The 20,906-nt window shown below is 46.1% G+C and overlaps 1 protein-coding gene across 2 annotated transcripts in view; it reads left to right on the top strand.

The window, feature by feature from the left end:
- Positions 1-2,437: 2,437 nt before the first annotated feature.
- Positions 2,438-20,906, top strand: part of ALDH18A1 (aldehyde dehydrogenase 18 family member A1) — a 508,980-nt gene continuing 490,511 nt past the window's right edge. For both annotated transcript variants that reach the window (XM_086922580.1, XM_086922579.1), the window contains exon 1: positions 2,438-2,557. The gene's annotated coding sequence lies outside the window, so the exon portion shown is untranslated. The remainder of the gene's footprint in view (positions 2,558-20,906) is intronic.

Here is a 20,906-nt window from a genome sequence, read left to right as displayed (position 1 = left end):
CCAAAACATTTCCTTTTATTATTCCATTGTTTGGAAAGAAAACTCTTTTTCTGCATAGGAGTGAAGGCTTCACTCTGGTCAAGTTTGCATTTTCCAGCACTGCCAGTCAACCATTTTCTTTAGGCCCACTCAAGCTAATATTTAAACAAGCACAAGACAGTAATTAATTAAAGAATTGAATCCCATTCTGTTTCCCTCCCCTTTGCTAAATATTAACCCAGTTAATAATGTTACCTAGCAAGGCACATATAAGCAGCATATAAAAACCTTCTTCTTTTAGGCCACCAGGATTTTTCACGAGCTTTTGCCACAGAAAAGACACGACAAAACATATACACACGAAAAATACAGACATGCCAACCCTCCCGATTCAGGCGTGAGACTACCGATTCCTGCAAGCAAAAACCCGATGCCTCGGGGTTTCAGCTGACAGGGCTTGGTATTGTGTAAAGTGCCAATTCTTCCAGCAATAGTCAGAGTGGCCATGCAGGGGCTCTAGAAGGGGTGAAAAACCAACAAAGCGTCATTAACAAGGGAATGGTCTTTTAAAGACCTGTGAAGTATTGAGGGGGGAGGCGGGTTGTGTGTGTGCACAGGAAGCTGTTTTAGCCCAGGCTGTCACACGCGGTGGGGGAGCGGGAGCATGCACTGCCAGCAACCTGCCAGGCCAGTGCACAACACTTGCATCACCCTCTCTCTGCCTGCCATTGCGCTCCATGCTTCTGAAAGGTATGAAAAACACGTGCATTGTGTTTCAAATGTCAAATCCTGAAGCAGCACACTATCAAAGCCCATAGATGCCAGTAATCCGATTCAAGGCCCCATTCTCCCGATTTTTAAAAAAAATCTCCCTCTTTGCTCTTCTGAAATGTTGGCATGTATGAAAATAGCACATGCCATTAATAAAAGGTGTTGAATCCTCACGCCTGCAAGGACCCCCATTGCGGACCTGCTCCTTATACTGTCAGAATTCTAAACGAGGGCATCTTCCCTGCTGATCCATTCGAGTCTATACTTGGACTCACCCATTGAATACAGTCCTATATTGAGTTCTGTGCTGAACTCTTTTCAGCCTCACTCCACCGTGGGGACAACTGTGAATGTTAACTCTTTAGGCAATTATTCTTTGTCCTGAGGATGAACCGATATTGTTTAAGGTTCAAAACGTCGTCGACCTAAATGCACTAAATGCATAGCCGACACAAATCTTTCATGCATATGTGTATACTGTGGATTATCTGTTTTATGATTTACGATATCCAGATGACCTGATATTGCCTACTACTTTCCCCTTTTGTTTGTGTTCCCCTAGTGTGTTAGTCCCGCTTCTATCACACTCTGTGTTCTATCGTTTTGTGATTATTTCTATCAAGATAATAAATTGTCCGGCTTGACACTTCTTATAAAAATATAGTTCTACTTGGTCTATATTCATTTTCCTATAATCTTCCTCTTGTCTAAGGACCACTGTCTTTAAAAATTAATAAAACAGCCGCATTTAATACTGACGATAACGACAGACAAGGTTAGTTTATTATTTTTCACAAACTTGCAAGTGCAACATGAAAGCACATTAGTCCCGCGTGTAGTGAATGCAATTTTAATCTAGGTTGGTTAATTTTTTCAACACATGCTAATAATACGGTTACATTATGGAAGTTTAACTTTGCGAGTTTTGAACAACTTCTCGCTCCATCAGTACCGAAAATGTAACGGTTGGCACAAAGTTTGAAATTGCAAAACGTATTCTTTGATTATGAAGGAGTATGTACTACAGAGACTTGAAAATGGTAAATGATCTTTTAACTGGCACATCAGAGTCTCTAGGGTGTGTGTGTGTGTTATGTTGGTTTACAAAACGTCTAAACTGGTTATTATGGAGCTATGACGAAGACAGTAGGTCTAGCTTTTTGATTGAGAAAACCATTTGCTACAGATAGTATGCCTTTAAAATAGATTTATTAAATTGAGTTACAGGATGTACCGTGAAATCACCCACGTTTTCCTGTAGTTATCGGGAGTGCCTGTACTTTTTTAAGCGTTCCATAAAACTAGGGGTGGAGGCACGGAAATTGTTGCAGATAGATATACGCCAGCCCCTGCAGGGCCCTTGTTTCTTATCGTCACATCATCACCCTTGCAAAACTACTGTTGTCTTTTTTCCAGATCACCAAACTCCCTTTCTAGGCTTCCAGCGTCAGTCTGGCTTGATCCCTCCGTTCTCCATAGGCAGATAAACAATTCACACAATGCACACGTAGCCTGGACCCCCGGCCCTCAGGCGGCTACAGCTTGTTCCGGAGCATGGTAGAGGTTACTTCCGGTGCAGATGCTGAAGCGGTTTCTTAGGTGATGGGTGGTTCGTGCTTCGGGGAGGGCCAATCTCTGTAGCCAATCACAGTGTTCACTGTGGGCGTTTCCACCTCCACAGCCCCTCCCAGGACCGCCCTCCGGCTGTCAATCCGCGTAGAACCAGCTTTCTGAACAAGCACCTTTCCACGTTTGAGTTGGTTTGATTAGAGTGGAGAGAGGAGGCCGGTCTGCCTGGAGAAGAGAGGTAAGGCCCTAGCTTGGGAGGGCTGACATGGAGATGAAATGGCAATATTGGAAGAGGAGGGCGATTTTAGTAAAACATATGGCGGAGTTTCACAGGATTCTGGGCTGAAAAGAGAAAGATATACTGGTATTTTGAGCAACGGCATGCGGGGGAACTGAAGGCATGTCTTTGCCAGTGGGACGTGGCAGGTTGCGACTCCCCAGTTCATTCATACATTAAAGTGAAGTTTGTAGAGCTTTTGGTCTACAATCGATTTTAATGTACGAGCCTATTGTACTTCTCATAATTTATTTAAAACCTCTTTTGAGCGGTTACCGTCCTTGTAAATCACAAACCCGTATACCGTCGCCTGCGTGATGGGTGATGCTTCTACTGACATGGCTCAGCTTCTTACGTTTGTACTATGTAGTTTCTCATCCGCCACGTGAGCATACATGTTAACATTTGAGAAAAAAACGGGTTGCGATTTAGAGTGATGCAATCATAGTGAATTAATATGCCCATTAATTTACATGGAATAGAGGAAGTTCTACTGTGAAAAGGTTAAAATAACAGTATTTTTTTATTTTGGAGACTGTCGATTTTAGTCTAAATCTGGATTGTTGATATGTATGTATTATTAAATGGGATTGTAAAGGGTAGGAAAAGGCGCATATAAAAAGGCTAACGATGGATATTTTATAACAGGTGTATTTTCTGTAACTTGTCTGATAATGTATGGAATACAATATTGTTAGATTTTGTTCAAATTGGGAAGTAATAGCAGAATTGCGGTGCAGTTCAAGAATAGTATCGCAATTGTAGCTCGAAAATCCGAGCCTCAGCCTCTAAGCGTTCTGTTAAGGGGATTATCACACTTTTAAAGTAACGAGTAACTGTGTACATTCGTTCTAAATTACATCTGCACACACCTCGCAAATACCAAATGCTGTCTTGGGAACTGAGAAACTAGCAATTCACTACATGAACCGTTCCTTGAAGTTTGTTCGTAAACACACTAATGTTAAACCTAATCTCATTTGCGCTATAATTCATGTGAAAGGGCTAGTAATCTCCTACTATATATGTTATTTTTACTAAATTGATATGTGAACTATGCCTTTAAAGCTTCCAGTGTTTGCACAGGTTACATTGTTTCTACAGGATAGCCTAAGAGAACTCGTCACATACATCAGTTACAGCTCGGATCAGCCATATAGTCGGCGATCACCAGGGCCACAACAGCACACACCACCAAGCAATACCACACACATATCAGACAGAACAATTTAGACAGATCATTTCACGTTCATCCAACCGACAAGATAATCCACATAATCAATTTTCGTTGGACTCTTGACAGCACTTACCCAACAATGCAACTGTCCAAATATATTTGTAATTCAGTTTAACCAAACTGAACACATTAAACCGATTTCCTTGTGCTCTTATGCACATACAAATGACCAAAGCCATAATTTGTCACATCAACAACACATTTCTATCCTCGCATTATCACATACCTCAGACCATTTCTATCGCACTAACATATCCATCCCACACCCAAACATCATAAAATCAAAGCTACAAACGCAGCTGCCCCTTGTATTTATATCTACTTCTGACATCATAAGGGTAATTCAGTTTGTACAGAAAACTGAAGGGGTTGGTACCTTAATCCCTCATCCAGATGGTGAACACATCAGACAGCGTCTTGCCCAGTTCCACATACTCAGTTTTGTCGTCCGGTCGAGTCTCGCTCTCCTTATTGGCAGAGGAAGGCAACATTGACCCTAAGCTGTAGAATGGAGACCCTTTTCTTTCTGAGTGTGTGGTGCTGTAGGCATGTTACAGAGAGAGAAAAGGGTTGTGCAAGACTCCCTTCCTGCATGTGGGTCAAGGAACCAAATCGAAGTTCGCTCTGGTGATTCATGGTTGGAATAGGGAATGGAGCCTAGTCTGCTCCTGTGTGTGCACCAACATTACTGATCTGACCCATCTCCCGACTTCTCCTGCACCCAACCTACTCCTGAAGAGTGCCAAAGGTTGTTGAGCGGAAGGAGGCGTCCTATTTTACTAGTGACCAGCTCCATTACAAGAAAAAGCAGGGCAATACTACCCCCCTCCTTTCCCCCCTTACTCGGTCTCCCACTCCATGAGGCACCTCGTACCCTCCCTGAAATGTAAGCAGCACATGAAGAAAAGCGTCTTCTTCCTGAGGCTTCCCTCATGCCAGCCACACCACTTCTGTTGAGTTTTCTTTAAAATTGAATATGCCCATTACTTATAGCTCAGTTGACCTCGGTTTGCCTAAAATTTTTTCCCCCAAACTCTGGGTCATTTCACCTTTAAAGACAATATAAGAAAATAAGAGTTTTGTGTAGGATCACATGCGTTTGTTTCTGTTTGTTTTACATATGAATAAGGTTACATCTCCTACAGACTTCTGTGGCCTTAAAGATTTTTTAGGGCTCGGCCTACGTCACCACTTCGTCAGAAGTGGGGCGGAGCTCCGAGCCGTTTTGTTATGGGGCTCAGAATAGTGTAGCAAAAGTTCCCCAGTGCGCAAGATTTTTCAGTAGTTATTTTTGCCATCTGCATGGTAATTGGTTCTCGCGGTGCCGTGTTTGTAGTAGCCTTGACTCAATAGGCCATATATATTTTATGTTCAGCACTTCCTGCATTTTCTGTGCGGTTATGCGCAAGGGAGTCTAATAAATTTCAATTACGAGCTGTCAGGGTGCCGCGGTAATAGAATCCAGATGGTCGGGGCGCGTTCACCAGTCTGCAGTGAGTTTGGTGGGCGCGCGTTCGTCTGCATCCTTTCATGTGTAAGTGTTGGCCTTTGAAGAGCTGGCTTGGTCTTGCGATAAGAAGTAATTAATACGAAACAGATGTACCCTTCAGTTTTATGAGGGCAGGAGGGCTTTTTTCTGTCAATATAGTTTCGTTTCTGCATTTCAGTTACTAACTTCACATGTTTTTAAAACTAAACATTTGCTGTCTTATGACTTACATCAGTGTGTTCTTAGAACCATCTATAGACATAGGTCAGTCTAATACTGAAAACTGCATGTGGGAAACACATGCACAAGCATCACAACAACTTTGTGGCGCAGCTCTGCTTGTCAGTGAACATGTGTATCGCAGTGCTCTTTAACATTTATTTTGTTGTCCATTTACTGCAGCTAAAATGTTCAACAAACATTAAGTAGCCTATCCTGGCAGTCTAATACTGAAAACAGCATGTGGGAAACACATGCACAAGCATCACAACAACTTTGTGGCGCAGCTGTCCCTGTCAGTGTATATGTGTATCGCAGTGCTCTTTAATATTTATTTTGTTGTCCATTTACTGCAGCTAAAATGTTTTTTTTTTTTTTTTACATTTTAGTGCACATTAATAGTCTGAGCAGAGTTCACCTGAGTATGCAGGGTGATCAGTAAGAGTATGCAGGGTGAGCAGACTGAGTAGTCTGCAGGGTGAGCAGACTGAGTAGTCTGCAGGGTGAGCAGACTGAGTAGTCTGCAGGGTGAGCAGACTGAGTATGCAGGGTGAGCAGACTGAGTATGCAGGGTGAGCAGACTGAGTATACACCAAACACACACACCAACAGCCAGCACTGCACAATTCCTACAGGCACACACATCCAACACCCATCAATGCACACACCAATTGATAACGCATCCACCAATTAATAATGTACCTATCGCACTATGCTGCACTTTACCTTTTAAAGATAATGCGTTAAAGTGCAGCATGCCACCATTGATAACATTCCAATCCAACACACATATCTCCAACACACGCCACATGCTTCCACTCCAAAACACATGCCTAAAACACATTGCCATTTACAATGCCATTATCTCAAACAAACCCGAGCCCTAATGCATTCCTAATGCTTGTTTTTCTCTGTGCGCAGTAATTCTCCGGCATTTGGTAAACACTGCATTTTTCTAGCTTATTCTTGGTAAGTCACTCTTGTTCGAAGCTAATAGCACATCCTTTTCTTCCAGAATCTTAGCCATAATGAGCCATAGTTAACTGTTCTTTCTAAAAAGCTATTCATATCTATGAAACTTCTCAGCCCTGTTTGTATATTGGCTTCTTAAAGTGTCCCTCCTTGCTGTTTTGTATAGCCAAGCAAAAAAAGGCTGGGGCAGTAATTTGATTTTATTAATTATGCCATATCTTTGATTGTATTTCAGCAGTGCTTTTCGAACTTGCTTATAAATAAATATCTTGAACACCATTAAAATATAACAATTGTTTCAAAAATCACCCATCTTTTCCATCCTGCCCTAAGAGGTGGGAGGTGTTACACTATTGTAAGGAGGGATGGCTACTACTATTCCAGCCCAGAACCCAGTAACACTTCTAAATTCCAATATAGCAACACTCCTGCATGGCACTACTCTTCATTAGACCACTTTTAATCACCCCCTTTTACTGAAAAAAGGAGGCGAGTGTAGGATGGTTTTTACCCACTCCAGGAGAGGGCTCATTATGACCTAAGCACCGTTAGCAGCTTTTTATTTAGCATGAGTCATATTCCTTTGGATGGTCTTGCAGCGCAAGCTGTCTGGCCGTGATGGACCTTTTGTAGGCTTATCATGAATTTACTTGGGCTTGAAGCCCACCCATTATCTGTCATTGTTTGGCTTTATTGTTACTCTCATTCTTGCTTGTTTTTTGATGGCTTTTATTGTCCATCTTGTTCGCTCGTCCGTTTGTTCCTCTCCCGGAACATAGCCTCTTTACCATCCTCTTGATTAATTGATTATTGTCCTTTTACTTTTAGAGAACTACATTTTCCTTTTGGTAAGACACTACACAAGAGTGCATGTGTTGTCCAGCTCTCTCCCTTGTGTTTCCCCTGTCTCCACTGTGTTGCTGTCTCCCTTGTGTGCCTCTTCTCCCTAGGTTGCTCCCTCTCATCCGTATGCTGCCCCCCCCCACCCTTTATTTTTGTTATGCCCCCACCGTCATATGTGTGTATGAGTGTATATATAAATATATCTCAGATCAATACATTTTAAAAAATGGCACCTGCATTGGAATGCATGGATACGTCATCATTCATGTGTGTGCACCTACAAAATCATAAAGCCTCCAGTAGCAGTCATGTTATCAAGTCTTGACCTCCTTTTGGCACAGCATAGTCAAAAGGAATTGGCAACACAAATATGTCCCAAAAGCGAGACCTGTTGGCTTTGCTTGATTTTTCCTATTTTTTCCTATTAGTGACCCAAACACACAAGCAGCTCCCGGAACTTGGGGAGGATGAGGATTACATCTCTGTGCACTGGTGTTCATTGATTACCACTCTGGGATGCCATCTTGAGAGACAACACTTCTTCAGGCCCATCCAGCAATCCATCTGGCTCTGAGATCCAACTGGTGCTGATCTCATGCTTTCCTCAGAACTAACGGAATTGCACAGTCTATCATAATCTGTTTGTCTGTCAGATACATTTTTTAATGCTGTTGTGTCCTCCACATAAAATGACAAGTGGCATGCCAGCCACACAAATGTACGAGATTCAGTGTGAATCGCCTTTTATCATCATCCTTCAGTTTTAATCTGACAAACACCAGGTAATTGTATGTCAATTTGCCTTAGTTGTTCTACTTTTAGATCCTGTGAACGTCAAACATATTTCGATAAGTAATGATCGCAGAGCAGACCTCATTCTGCTCCCCGCCGCTCCCGTCCTGAGTCCCTGAGTAACTTACTCTCCTGCTTGCTACTGACTGCTGTTTTCTTACCTACGTCCTGCTATACATCCTTGGGATTTCTGGAGAGATTAAATGAAAACTCATTTCAAACGAAGACACTTAAAAAAAAAAAAAAAGATTTCTGCCATGTGGGTACCAGTTTATTTGTAGGTTCATAGACCTTGCTGTTGAACTCATCAGCCCATTGACCCCCCGCTAAGTTATATACCCTACCAGACTAATATGGCAAGAACTTAGCACTGTTATTTCCACTCTCGATCTTTAAGTATAATTGTTCCTTTCAAGACCGTCAAGACAATTTTATCTTAAACTCCTGTGTAGACCATATTACTACTTGTACTCTCTTATTCTCAAGTTGGTGTTCAAAATTTCAGCCGAGGAGGAACACTTGGTAGAAGCGCACAAGCTGTGGATCTCCGTCTTGGCATCCATCCCACACCCACCCCCCCAGAAGTCATTCTCTCTACTGTACCCCTAAGTGCCCTCACAACCTCCTCTAACTCTCCACTTCTCAGCCCCTTCCCACCATGCCACCCTTAAATCACGCACACATCCCCCAAGACTATACTTTCTTCAAACGGCCCAAACTCTTGGACCATCCTTTACTCCCCCAATCTGTCTAAGAACGATAAGAAAAACTTCAAACATAAACTACTCATTTGTAACACTGAAACGCTTATTGTGGATAACTACCTCAGCCTCTCATCCCCCATGAAAACCAACTACATCTTCTATTCTAAATGGAAAAGCATTTCCCTACGTCCGCTCCCAGTCACTCACTCAATCAAAATTCCCTATGGTTTTAAATTATCCACTTCTCCCTCCCCAATCTTTCCATGTGAAATCGACATCTCCATCTTCAAAACAGGTAACATCCCCATACAAGACGCTGAATCACACCTCACCATCTTTGAGCTCCACTTCAGCACCTTGTCTCACCACCTAAACAAAACTATCCCTAATCCTCTGTATACCCAACCGTTCATCACCCTCCTGTCATCTCTACAGCCAATGATATCTCCCAACCCCTGTCACCCAAACATTCTCTCCCTCCAATGATCCTCCCTCTTGATGACATCCCCACTGCACACCCCCTCTCCCAACCACTTACATGCTCAGATGACCCTTCCCCCTCAACCCCTTTTATAACAACCAACCCCATTCCACCCGCCTGGACGTCACAGCCTGAATCCCTACCCCTCCACCCTGGATATCCTACCGTTCCACCCCCGGCCCCACCTTCACCCTCTCCTAACCCACCATCACAACACCCAAATTTATCATCACCCCTAATCCCCTACGCAATCTTTCTTATACTCTTTATGCCCTCATATTAACACTATCGACATCCCCTGAGCTCTCTAATCTTGTGTCCTCCATCATGCCACCATTCATGCCTAACAGCCATAACTCTACTCGTTCCACCACCCTGGACTTCCACACCCTTCACACAATTGACCCCTGTCTACAAGGACACACCACCCATTCCCTCTCACCCTCTTCCTCCCCTTCAGGGATCCCCCTCTCCCCCTCTCCCCCATAACCCTGACCCTCCACAATATTGAAAGCAATCTCTCTTTATTGACGAATGATCTCTCTCGACTGAGAGAAGATTTTAAATCCCTCAGCTCTGGAACCCGACTCTCACGTGCAAATTTCCCTCACCCAAACTTTAAAATCCCAGCCAACTATCATAGTCATCATTGGAATACTGCCATCCTCCTCAAGCATATTACTAGGTCTCGCCGCACATCGAGCCACCTCTCCCCATCCGACCTATGCAATTCCTACCATCCTAATACTTTAGCCATCAACCCACCTCCCCTCCAACATCCCTGTCGTTCTAGGGACCAACAGAATTCCCTCAATTCCCGCCTCCCCCAGAACCCCTCCACAACTCACCTCCATCCCCTCCTGCCCTCCCCCCGCCCCCAAAATAACCCCATACCACTCGCCTGCATGCTTATTAACTATCGATATGCCGTAGGACACGCCATTGAAATCTCTGAATCTATCTTTAGTGAATCCATTGACATCGCGTTCCTCACGGAAACTTGGCTCAATGACCATTCAACGAGCATACTCTCCTATACATCTGTCTCCTGGGGTACAGCCTCAAAAGTGATATTCTGAGAGTCTGGATTTACACTAGCAGATTTATTTAGGAGATATGTTTGGTACGGAACCCAGCAGCTCTTTGGTAGGCTTCGGGAAGGGAGCAGCTGATTATATACATCAGCATGTGTTACAGTATAACATATCAGCGTGCCATTCCTTTATTGATGGTAGCGGGCCACCTGCCCATATAAATGCCACCGCCGCTTTGCCAGGAGATGGCCAGTAAAGGCCACATTGTCTTGTCAACGATTAGGTCCCACCCCAGTAATTCCATCTTGGGGTCCGGCTCGAGATCTGCGCTAATGATGGTCCCTAGCTCCTGAAACACTCTGCTCCAGAATAACTGAATACCAGAACATTGCCAAGCAAGATGCCAGAATCCCGCCCCCTCTGCCCCGCATCTGTGACAATTGGAGTTCTCTGCTAACCCGCAGGGGAACTGACGCTCAGGAGTACAGTAAGCTCTATGTAAATATTTAAAATTGATGAGTCTATGTCTCCCATTAAGAGAGACTGACCTGGTGCTGGAGCAGCAATAGTGCCACTCTTTATCGTTTAATGGAGCACCCAAATCGCGCTGCCAGTCCAGTCGGACCCTCAGGACTTCGGACCAACGGGTTTCCTGCATTCTGGTGTGGAATTTAGTGATCAATTTAAGGGGTTCATCAACTTTGATGAGGGTGGCGAGTGACCCCATGGCTTGTGGTTCCAACACATCCTCGCCCAGGAGGGCGTGCCAGGTGTGCCTAGCCCTAAAAAAATGAAACCACGCTGTACCTGCCGGTTGTTTTTACAGGAGTTTCAAAGTCTCCCAGCTAGCCAGTGTACCATCCTTGAAAAAATCACCCATTTTGACAATACCCACAGTCTGCAGTGCCCGCCTAGTGCCCGCAACCTGCCCCAGTGGAAACCATCGACACTACTGAAGCTGCATCGCTGGAGAGTACAGGAAAGGCCCAGCCTGCTTCTGCAGCAATGTGTGCCAGGCCTGTGCTGTGACCGCCACTGAGTCAAAAACTTGCAGTCACCTTGAGGCTGGATGGCTAAGCGTTTAGGGTAACGTGAGCAGCTCCCCCGCATTCCTGTCCAAATATAACAAGCATTTGCAATGCAATAGGTCTCGCAATTACGCAACTTTAAGCTATTGGCATTGTAAATGAATATGCCTTTTATTTATGTTTTAAAAACGAAAATAAAAGGCATTATCATTTACAATGTCAATAGCTTTAACTAACTCGCGTAAATGCGAGACCTATTGCATTGTAAATGCTTGTTAGATTTGTCCTGAATGCCTTTCTCTGGGATGTCTGGGTTAACTCTATCCACAGACTGCTCTCTCACCTATTCCTGCCCTCGTCACTCAGACTATAGCCTTTTTTCCCTCAAGTCCCAGTTTTTTCTGTCCACCTGTTCCCTAACCTGCTGTCCTATCTCCTAAAATCCTAGTTGCTTCACTCCTCCCGGAGTCTCCTCTTTCCCTCCCCCTGCCCCTATAAAATCCCCCACAACCCGCCGCTCACTTCCCCTCCGCCCCCCCCCCCCCTCCTCTCCAGCTCACCAAGCAACCGGGGTCCTGTGTCTGGCTGCCCAGAGGGCTTGATAGAAATGACTATATTTTGCCATCAGACACATGGGCAACGGAGCCTCGGAGGTTTGGAAAGAGATGTGCGTGTGATTTTGTGTTTCCAGCAGTTTATAATAGCGCAGCAAGTCTTCCAAGCCTGATGTTCTTTATTCCATTTAATCAAGTACTTACAAGGAAGTGGGTATTAAAAAAAAATCCTAAGCCCTAATACTGGTAGAGGCTATGCCACTCCAAGCCCATGGTCGCCGCCGCTTATCTGTCCCTGTGCCAGAGAGGAAGGTTCAGCGTGTACCGCGTTCAGAATGTGCTGTGCACAGGCTTCTGCTTTTAGCCAAGGCAGCTGGATCCTAAGGGATATTATTCGCCTTTAATCAAGGGCACAGGACCTGCGAGAATATTAAAGGGCAATTCCAGTTCAAGGACAAGCTTACATTGGCTTCATTTATCATCGAAAGAGGTGTGGGAAAGCTCAGAAGCAGACGAGGGCACACAAAGCTGGGGAGAAAATAGGGTATTTAAAATCAGACTTTTTATTTCAAGAAATCTTACAAGAATTTTCATCTTTAGAGCCAAAAGAAACGGTGTTATGCTCCGAAACCTGGCGTACCACTATAGCCATATAATTCACAGTGATGACGACTGACGAGGGTAAAGCTAAAGTTTGTCTCTGGGAGCGTGCAGGGCCAGCTGAGCTTTTTACTCGAGGCTTGTTAGTTTTGTATGTGTACGGAAACTCATTATTGGTGTCTGGCGCCACAGCGTGCAGCGTTCACGATGGGACAGGAGATGTGCACGTGTACAGAGTGCACATCTCCTGTCCGTACGCATGCTATCTCCTGTCTTCAGAGGAGTCGCCAGAGAGAAGACGTCATACGCATGCACATCGCCTGTCCGTGTGCGCACATGTTTTGTCTCCCTCCGCGCACCAAACTCACAACAATAGTCTTGCCAAGGTGAAGCAGCGCATGCACTGCGTTCACTCGGCGAGACCTAAAAAGGGTGTGTCCTGTGGGCCATGTATCCAGTAATGGGCATACGTGCTATTTGCTGCTCTGTAATATTTCTCTAAATCTGGGGCACCCAGCCCGCCTAGCTAGTAGGGTAAAGTGAGAGAATCCTACCGTAATCTAGGTTGCTTCCCTGCCCAAGTCGAATCAATTGTGTATGCAACTGTTTAAATAGAGTACGTGGCAAAATAATAGGTATATTTCGGAACAAAAAAAGAAAGCGCGGAAGAACCACTATTTTCATTATAGAAATTCTCCCCATTGGCTATAACTTGAGCCTAATCCATTTATCCACATCTTCCGTGAGTTTTTGTGCAGCCCTTCCGTAATTCTCCCAGATCACCAGCGCTGTATCGGTGTGGAATTGTATACCCAGATACCGCACTGCCTCGGTGGTCCAGCGCAGCAGGAACTCCTTAGCCGGTTCCGCAGTGGATGGGGTGAGAGGAAATATTATGGACTTGTCCCAATTTATTCGTAGCTCTGAATATCCGCCAAACTGGACCACCTATTGCAGTATTGGGGATAGATTGACCTCTGGGTTGTGAATGTTAAGCAAAGTATTGTCCACATAAGCGGAGATATTTAGAGTGTTCTCCGGGAACCTCAGCCCTCTGCCTGATATTCCCAGATAGCACACAGGCCAATGGTGGTTCAGCAACTATCGTGTATAACAGCGGGGAGAGCGGGCACCCTTGTCTGGTGCCTCGCGTGATGGTGAATGACTGGGAAACTGTGTCCCTGATTCTCAATCTGGCAGTGGGCAGCATGTACAACACAGATACTAAGTGAAGAAATATGTCTTCGACACCGATCTTACACAGTACTGCAACCATAAAACACCACTCCACCGCCTCAAAAGCTTTCTCGGCGTCAAGAAAGACCGCCGCAGCCTTAACTTCTGGGTTTAGTCTCTGCACAACTCCGAACAGGGGTCTCAAGTTTTGTGACAATTTACGACTGGGGACAAAGCCAGCCTTTTTGGGGCGGATGATACCAGGTAACAAGGGGGCCAGTCTGTTGGCCAAGATTTTCACGTAAATCTTGGCATCAACATTTATCAAAGATAAGGGCCTGTATGGGATGCAGCTGCTAGGTGATTTACCCGCCTTTAGTAATGTGACAATGACCGCTTCACGTAAAGTAGGCAGCATAATTCCGGACTCTGCCATCTCTTCGTAGAGCATTTTCAAGTAGAGGATCAGTAAATCTTGAAATTCTTTATTAAATGCTACCGAGAGCCCATCCGCTCACGGAGCCTGCCCGGCAGCCATTGTGCGTAGCGGGTCCCTTATCTCATCGGACATCAAGGGTGCCATCAGGTGCTCTCTATGCTGTCACTAGCCACAGCATCTTAATATAGGACCGGTAATACTCGAGGGCAACGCTGTCTGTCGGGATTTGGGATGAGTACAGTGACTGATAATAGGAGCGGAAATGGGCTGCGATTTCCTCAGTGGTACTCAGAGAATGCCCATCGTCGTCGGTCAGAAAAGGTTGCATGTGTTTTAATTAATGGAGTTCCAAAACCACAATTTTCCTTCATATTTGTTGGATCGACAGTCAGTTGCAGATGCTTTCTCCTTGTATTTAGATGGAGTGGGCGACACTGCCTGTCGTTACCTGTATCTGTCTCACCCCTTCCTCCTTTCCTCCCCTCACCCCATGTCAGAATAGTGTTCACCTTTATATAAAATACTTGCTAGTTCCAATGTTTGATTCCTGGATACAACGTTTAACAATGCCTTTTGCACATAAATATCTCTAAAAGTCTGGCATATTGGGTAAATTAGTGCCTGTTTATATCAAGAAGGATTTGGCTGATAGCTACGCTGTTTATTTTTGCTGGCATAGTTCAGCATTTTCCATTTGGATGCATATTGAATATTGTGAAATATTTTCTCCTAGTATGCAGCGCTTTTGGTGTTTCTAATGCACCATATTTGGACTCCTTTTCCCTTGCTCCCTGCAATGAAACGTGCTAGGTGCCTGAGGAATAAAAGGAGGTGGGATCTATTACAATTTAACAGTTCCAGTGTAACCCATCTCGCCACAAAGTAAAGCTCAGAGTTGATAGATGGAATTTTAGTTCTATGTCAGGACAGGAGGCTCCGATTATGCTTTCTCATTTCTTTAATGAAATGCTCAGCAGCCAATCAAAAAACAGAACTACAAATCCCATGAACACTTGGGAATGACCTCAGGAAACACTATAAAAGGTCCATAAATCAGTCTTTCTCCCTCTTTCTTTGCTGCTCCGCAGCCAGTTAAGTCTATTTTGCCTTACTTGCATTGCTTTTCTTGTAATTGCTCTGCTTTGCTGTGTACACTTGACTTGTATTGCGCTGTCTGTGCTTTATTGCGCGTTGCTTGTGTACTCTTGTTTCGGTGTTCTTACCGATACTCTTTCCAGCGTCCGTTAGCGGCGTGTCTTCCTGGGAGCGTGTGTTCACCTCCCTGCGCCTGGCCGCGTCCTTGTGCCCGGTTGCTTTGGTGGAGTGGGAGCAGGGGTCGTCGGCTTCTTGGGGGAGCGCGAGCGCTCTCGAGCCGGTGTTTCAGTGGCAGCGACGTCGTGCATGCGCGTTGCTTATTTCCGGTTTCTGGCTGTTCGCCTCACGCCGGTCGAGTGAAGGAACGCTTCTCACCAGCGCTCACGCCCACAGCCCTGAACTTTCGACCCAGTCTACGCCGGAGCACGCTGAGGTGTTTTGGCTGATAATTGTGCATAGGCTCTGCCTAGAGTGATTTTTTGGCAGGCTCTCTCCCTCCACGTTCTATTGTCTTCGGAGTTGGGTTCTTTCGACCATCTCTTGGGCCTGCTTTGGGGTTCTCACTCCCCCTTACTGGTATTTCGATACCCCATATTTCAGACAGTCATCTAGTGGGCATTTACTTTTGTACTTCGTTACAATGTCTGAATACTACGACGCAGACGATGACTGCTATTTCGATGAGGAGGAGGATGACTCCATGGAGTACAACCTGGTCGAGGAGTTGGTCAAGGGTGTCCAGTTTTCAGTCAACAAGGCCTTGGTTCGAGCCATTACCCCTCTTAAAAGACACCTCAGTGACTATGCTGTGCAGCAGGGGTGGTTGCCGCCTACTCAAAAGGCCGCAAAGTCCCCTCACAATCCGCATAAATCGGACTTTCAAAGGCTGGCACGAGCTTTGTCTTCGGACAAACCCAAAGCTTCTGTGTCTCACCCTATCGACGAGTCGGACCAGGCTCAGGCTTCTTCGGAGCATGAATCTTCGCCCCCAAGGAAGCGTCTCCGTAAGGAACGTTTCGTGGACGCACCTGAACGTCCCCTTCTGTTGAACTTTGAGCCGGAGGATATTATCCACCCAAACTCCACGTCATGGTTGCCGGCTCCGGCTGTGGCCGCGTATCTGGAGGCGCACGTTCGCCACCCCTTCGAAGCTCCTGTCAGGGCTCGTCTGCGCTCGGAGTGTCCGAGGCCAGATCTTGCGGATAACATGGCGGAGACACCGGAGGTGGATCCAATGATGGTAACGTACCTCAAGAAGTACGCCAAGGACCCGAAGAAAGGTCTTGACCGCTCGTGGAGGTCCTGTCAGGACAAGTTGATGGACATGCTGGGTCCTCTCTCTAAGATCTTGGATTTGGGCTTCAAGGCCAAGGAGGCTTCCGCGACCGTCAACCCTGACGAACTTATTGAATGGGCTCAGCGAGCTGTCTGTATGTTTGGCAACGTTAAGCGCCATTTCCGCGGAGAGACGAAGGTCCATTCTCCTCAAACTTGACCCGAAATTGGCGGAATTGGCTACGTCTGAAGCCGGTCCGGAGGCGCAGGGCCTTCTCTTTGGTCAGCCTTTCCTTAAAGAGTTGACCAAATTCGTGTCCGCCTTTAGCGGCATTGACAAGGCGCAGGCGTCTTTGCGCCGGGCCATGCGTCCGGTTTTCAACAAGGCCGGACGACGGGGATGGTCGTTCGGCCGCGGGTCACAGCAGCAGTCCCACAGGGGAGTTCCTCAACAGCGCGGCGGTCAGTATGAGGCCGGTTATTCCACCCGCGCAAATTTCTATCCTTCCCGGAAAGGAAAAGGCCAGTACGGCAAGGGAAGATCTGGTGGTCACCAGGGACAGTACCAAGATTCCGGAGCTACAGGTGAGCCTAATTCAGCCATGCGATGTGATGTTGGGGGGCAGGATACAGTTTTTTCTGCACAATTGGCGCTTGATCTCCAGCGATGCTTGGGTGCTGGAAACCGTTCAAGGGTTCAGAATCGAATTCTATCACCCAATTCATCAGACCCGTCTGCCGACCCCCATGCTTTTTTCATGTCACTCTCGAAACTGTATGTCGAAGGAGATTCAGGAACTCCTCAGCAAAGGGGCGATTGTTCCTACAGTACGCCATCCCCAGGGCTTTGTCAGCTCAGTCTTTCTGGTGGAGAAAAAGGGAGGCGGCTCCCGCCTAGTTCTCAACCTGAAAGACTTCAACAGCGGGGTTGTATACAGGCATTTCAAGATGGAGGGCATCCATCTTCTGAGGGATCTCCTTCGGGAAGGGGATTGGATGGTCCGTCTGGACCTGAAAGATGCTTATTTATCCATCCCGATATACGGTCCCCATCGCAGATTCCTTCAATTTCAATGGCTGGGTCAGTGGTACGAGTATCAGGTTCTCCCGTTCGGTCTCTCGTCAGCCCCGTGGTGCTTCACGAAACTGCTGAGGCCTGTAGTGGAACATCTTCGTTCCAGGGGGGTCAGACTAATTATTTACCTGGACGACATCCTTTTTATGGCGGATTGTCCCCTCAAGCTCCTACAGCATCTGGAGTGGTCCATCACCCTTTTACAATCTCTGGGTTTTCTAGTCCATGTACCCAAATCGGTTTTGGTTCCCGCTCAGTCTATCGATTTTTCTGGGTTTTCGGATCGATTCCTTGACTTGTCAACTGCTCTTACCCAACCAGAAACTCCGTTACATCCGGAGAGAGTTGACGTCTGTTATTTCCAGACAGACTGTGTCGTTGAGGTCGTTGGCGCGTGTAGTGGGCCTTCTGGCGTCCTCCATTCAGGCGATCTTCCCGGGTCCCTTACATTACCGGGCGATGCAACGCTTGAAGATACAGCATCTTCGGAAAGGTCTCCGTTATTCAGATCAACTTCCTCTTTCGGAGGAAGTGCGGATGGAGATGCAATGGTGGCTAGACCACATGGAGGCCTGGAACGGTCGAGCCCTGTTCGGGTCTTCTCCAGAGCTGGTGATAGAATCGGATGCCAGCCAATGGGGCTGGGGAGCCCGTTGCGGGTCCATCTCGACGGGGGTCGTTGGTCTCCCCAAGAATTGTCCCTTCACATCAATTGCCTGGAACTCCTGGCGGGGTCCTTTGCGATCCGATGTTTTTCCCCCATGCAGGCGAATTGCTGCATCCTTCTCCGGATGGACAACGTGTCGGCAGTCCGTTATGTGAACAAACTGGGCGGGACACGGTCCAAGATTTTAGCGGAGATTGCCAAAGATTTTTGGCATTTTTGCCTTCACCGGAAGATCACAGTTATTGCCGAGTATCTTCCGGGCCGCAACAATCAAGTGGCGGACTGGCACTCCCGTCATCTTCGGGACTACAGCGACTGGAGGCTGCACCCTCGAGTCTTCCGTGCCATTATTCATCTTTGGGGCCAGTGTCACCTGGATCTTTTTGCATCTCGCCTCAATACGCAGCTTCCCCAGTTTTACAGCTGGAGACCGGACCCATCAGCTCTGGCCACGGATGCTTTTCTCCAACAGTGGCCCTCGACTCTTTGCTATGCGTTTCCCCCGTTCATGATGCTTCCCAGAGTCTTGGCTTACGCCAAACGCTTTCGAGCGGAGCTGATTCTGATTGCTCCCTTGTGGAAAGCTCGGGCATGGTTCCCGGTTCTCCTGGAGATGTGCTGCGCGCCTCCTCTCCTTCTTCCCCAGAAGCGGACTCTATTGCAGGATCCTCTCGGGTCTCCGCATCCCCTCATTCTAGCCGGCACTCTCCAATTACTGGCATGGCGAATTTCGGGGATCGCTGGTCGATCCCAGGCATTTCTAGCGACGCTGCCACTTTTATCAGTAGCGCCTGGTCTCCCAATACCCACAAGCGGTATTGAGGAGCTTGGAAACGCTGGAGTGATTGGTGTGCTCAACGGGAGGTTGATCCCGTTTCGGCAGATGTCAGTCTAGTTATTAATTTCTTGACTTCCTTGGCCAAGTCGGGCCTTGCCTACCGGACTGTTGGTAGTTTTCGGTCGGCCATTTCGGCAGGTCACATCCATGTTGATGGTAAACCTGTTGGAGAACATCATTTGCTGTCCAAACTTCTGAAAGGCATCCGCCTCGCGAAACCTCCCACACCGAAGTATGTGTCTATGTGGGATGTTTCGATTGTCCTGAGATTCTTGGAGGCCTGGCCTTCTAATCTTCTATTGTCCCGGAAACAGTTGTCTGCAAAACTGACAATGTTATTATGCCTAGTTTCTTGCAAACGTGTTTCGGATATTCGGGCTCTAGATCTGGCGGGCCGTTCCTTCATACCTGAAGGTGTTACTTTTACTCTTTCTCGAAGGACTAAAACCAACACCTCATCCATTTCCTATCCTTCCTTCCCGGATCACCCCAACCTATGTGTTGTACAATGTTTAAAGGATTACGAGGTGAGTACCGCTTCTTTGCGCGCGGATTTGCAAGGTCAGCTATTGATCGCTTTGCAGAAGCCTTTTCGCCCCGTAGCCCCAGCTACATTGGCTCGCTGGGTGCGCTGGCTTATGTCCGAGGCAGGCATTGATGTCTCTGTGTTTGGGGCGCATTCTGCTAGAGGGGCGATGGCCTCAAAAGCCTTCTCTATGGGTGTAACTTTGTTTGACATCATGAAGGCTGCAGACTGGTCTTCGGATTCTGTTTTTAAGCAATTCTATTATAAACCTATTATTAGTGTTGCCTCTGTTGTAATTGACGAGCTTTGAACAAGCATAATCGGAGCCTCCTGTCCTGACATAGAATTCAAAATTTGCAAACATTCGTGACAAGAATTTTCAATTCTATTAAGGACAAGGAGGCGAGGATTATCCCACCCGGACTATGCTTAATGGTTATTAGCATGTACTGTATATCGACTGTATATTATTACAGTTGTGAAGAATTTTGTATTTTTTCCCTCCCCTGTATTTTCTTATTCCCTCGATGTTGGGATATTACGGCTCTGTCTCTGTTTCAGTTTCCGACCAGAAGTGATTTGGTTTTCCATCATGAGCCTCATCTGTCTCCTTGTGCACGGACCCCGGACGTTTCCTTCTTTGCCTTTAAGATCCTGTGGATTTCGGCGGCCTGCCTGGAGCTGATTCTGTTACTTTATCTGGGATTATTGTTTGATATCGAACTTGTTACAGAAAGAAAGAGGAAGAAAGACTGATTTATGGACCTTTTATAGTGTTTCCTGAGGTCATTCCCAAGTGTTCATGGGATTTGTAGTTCTGTTTTTTGATTGGCTGCTGAGCATTTCATTAAAGAAATGAGAAAGCATAATCCTCGCCTCCTTGTCCTTAATAGAATTGAAAATTCTTGTCACGAATGTTTGCAAATTTTGAAGTATGGATTTATTACAAAATCAAAGCCATACTGACATACACAAGTCTCAGGAATATTCTGTAACAATTCAGAATTACAACTGGCAGGCCAAAACAACAAATACATTTTAGCTTCAGCAACATGAAACATACAAGAAATTTGGTGATTGCAATTCACAATATTAAAAAGAGGATCTGATGATCCGTATACGATTTTCATTCGACTTGCATGAGGATAATCTAAATCTCTTGATATAAAACTGCTCTAAATGTTGCTGAAGGGGAAACCCTAAGTAAATCCATTAAAGATGATGAGTTTTAGCATAGTGGAACCTCTGTAGAAGTTCTCTGAAGAG

Source organism: Lissotriton vulgaris, chromosome 5, assembly GCF_964263255.1.
Source record: "Lissotriton vulgaris chromosome 5, aLisVul1.2, whole genome shotgun sequence".
Classification (NCBI taxonomy): Eukaryota; Metazoa; Chordata; class Amphibia; order Caudata; family Salamandridae; genus Lissotriton; species Lissotriton vulgaris.
Note: the sequence above shows the minus strand (reverse complement) of the source record. Positions and strands in the feature narration are given on the sequence as shown.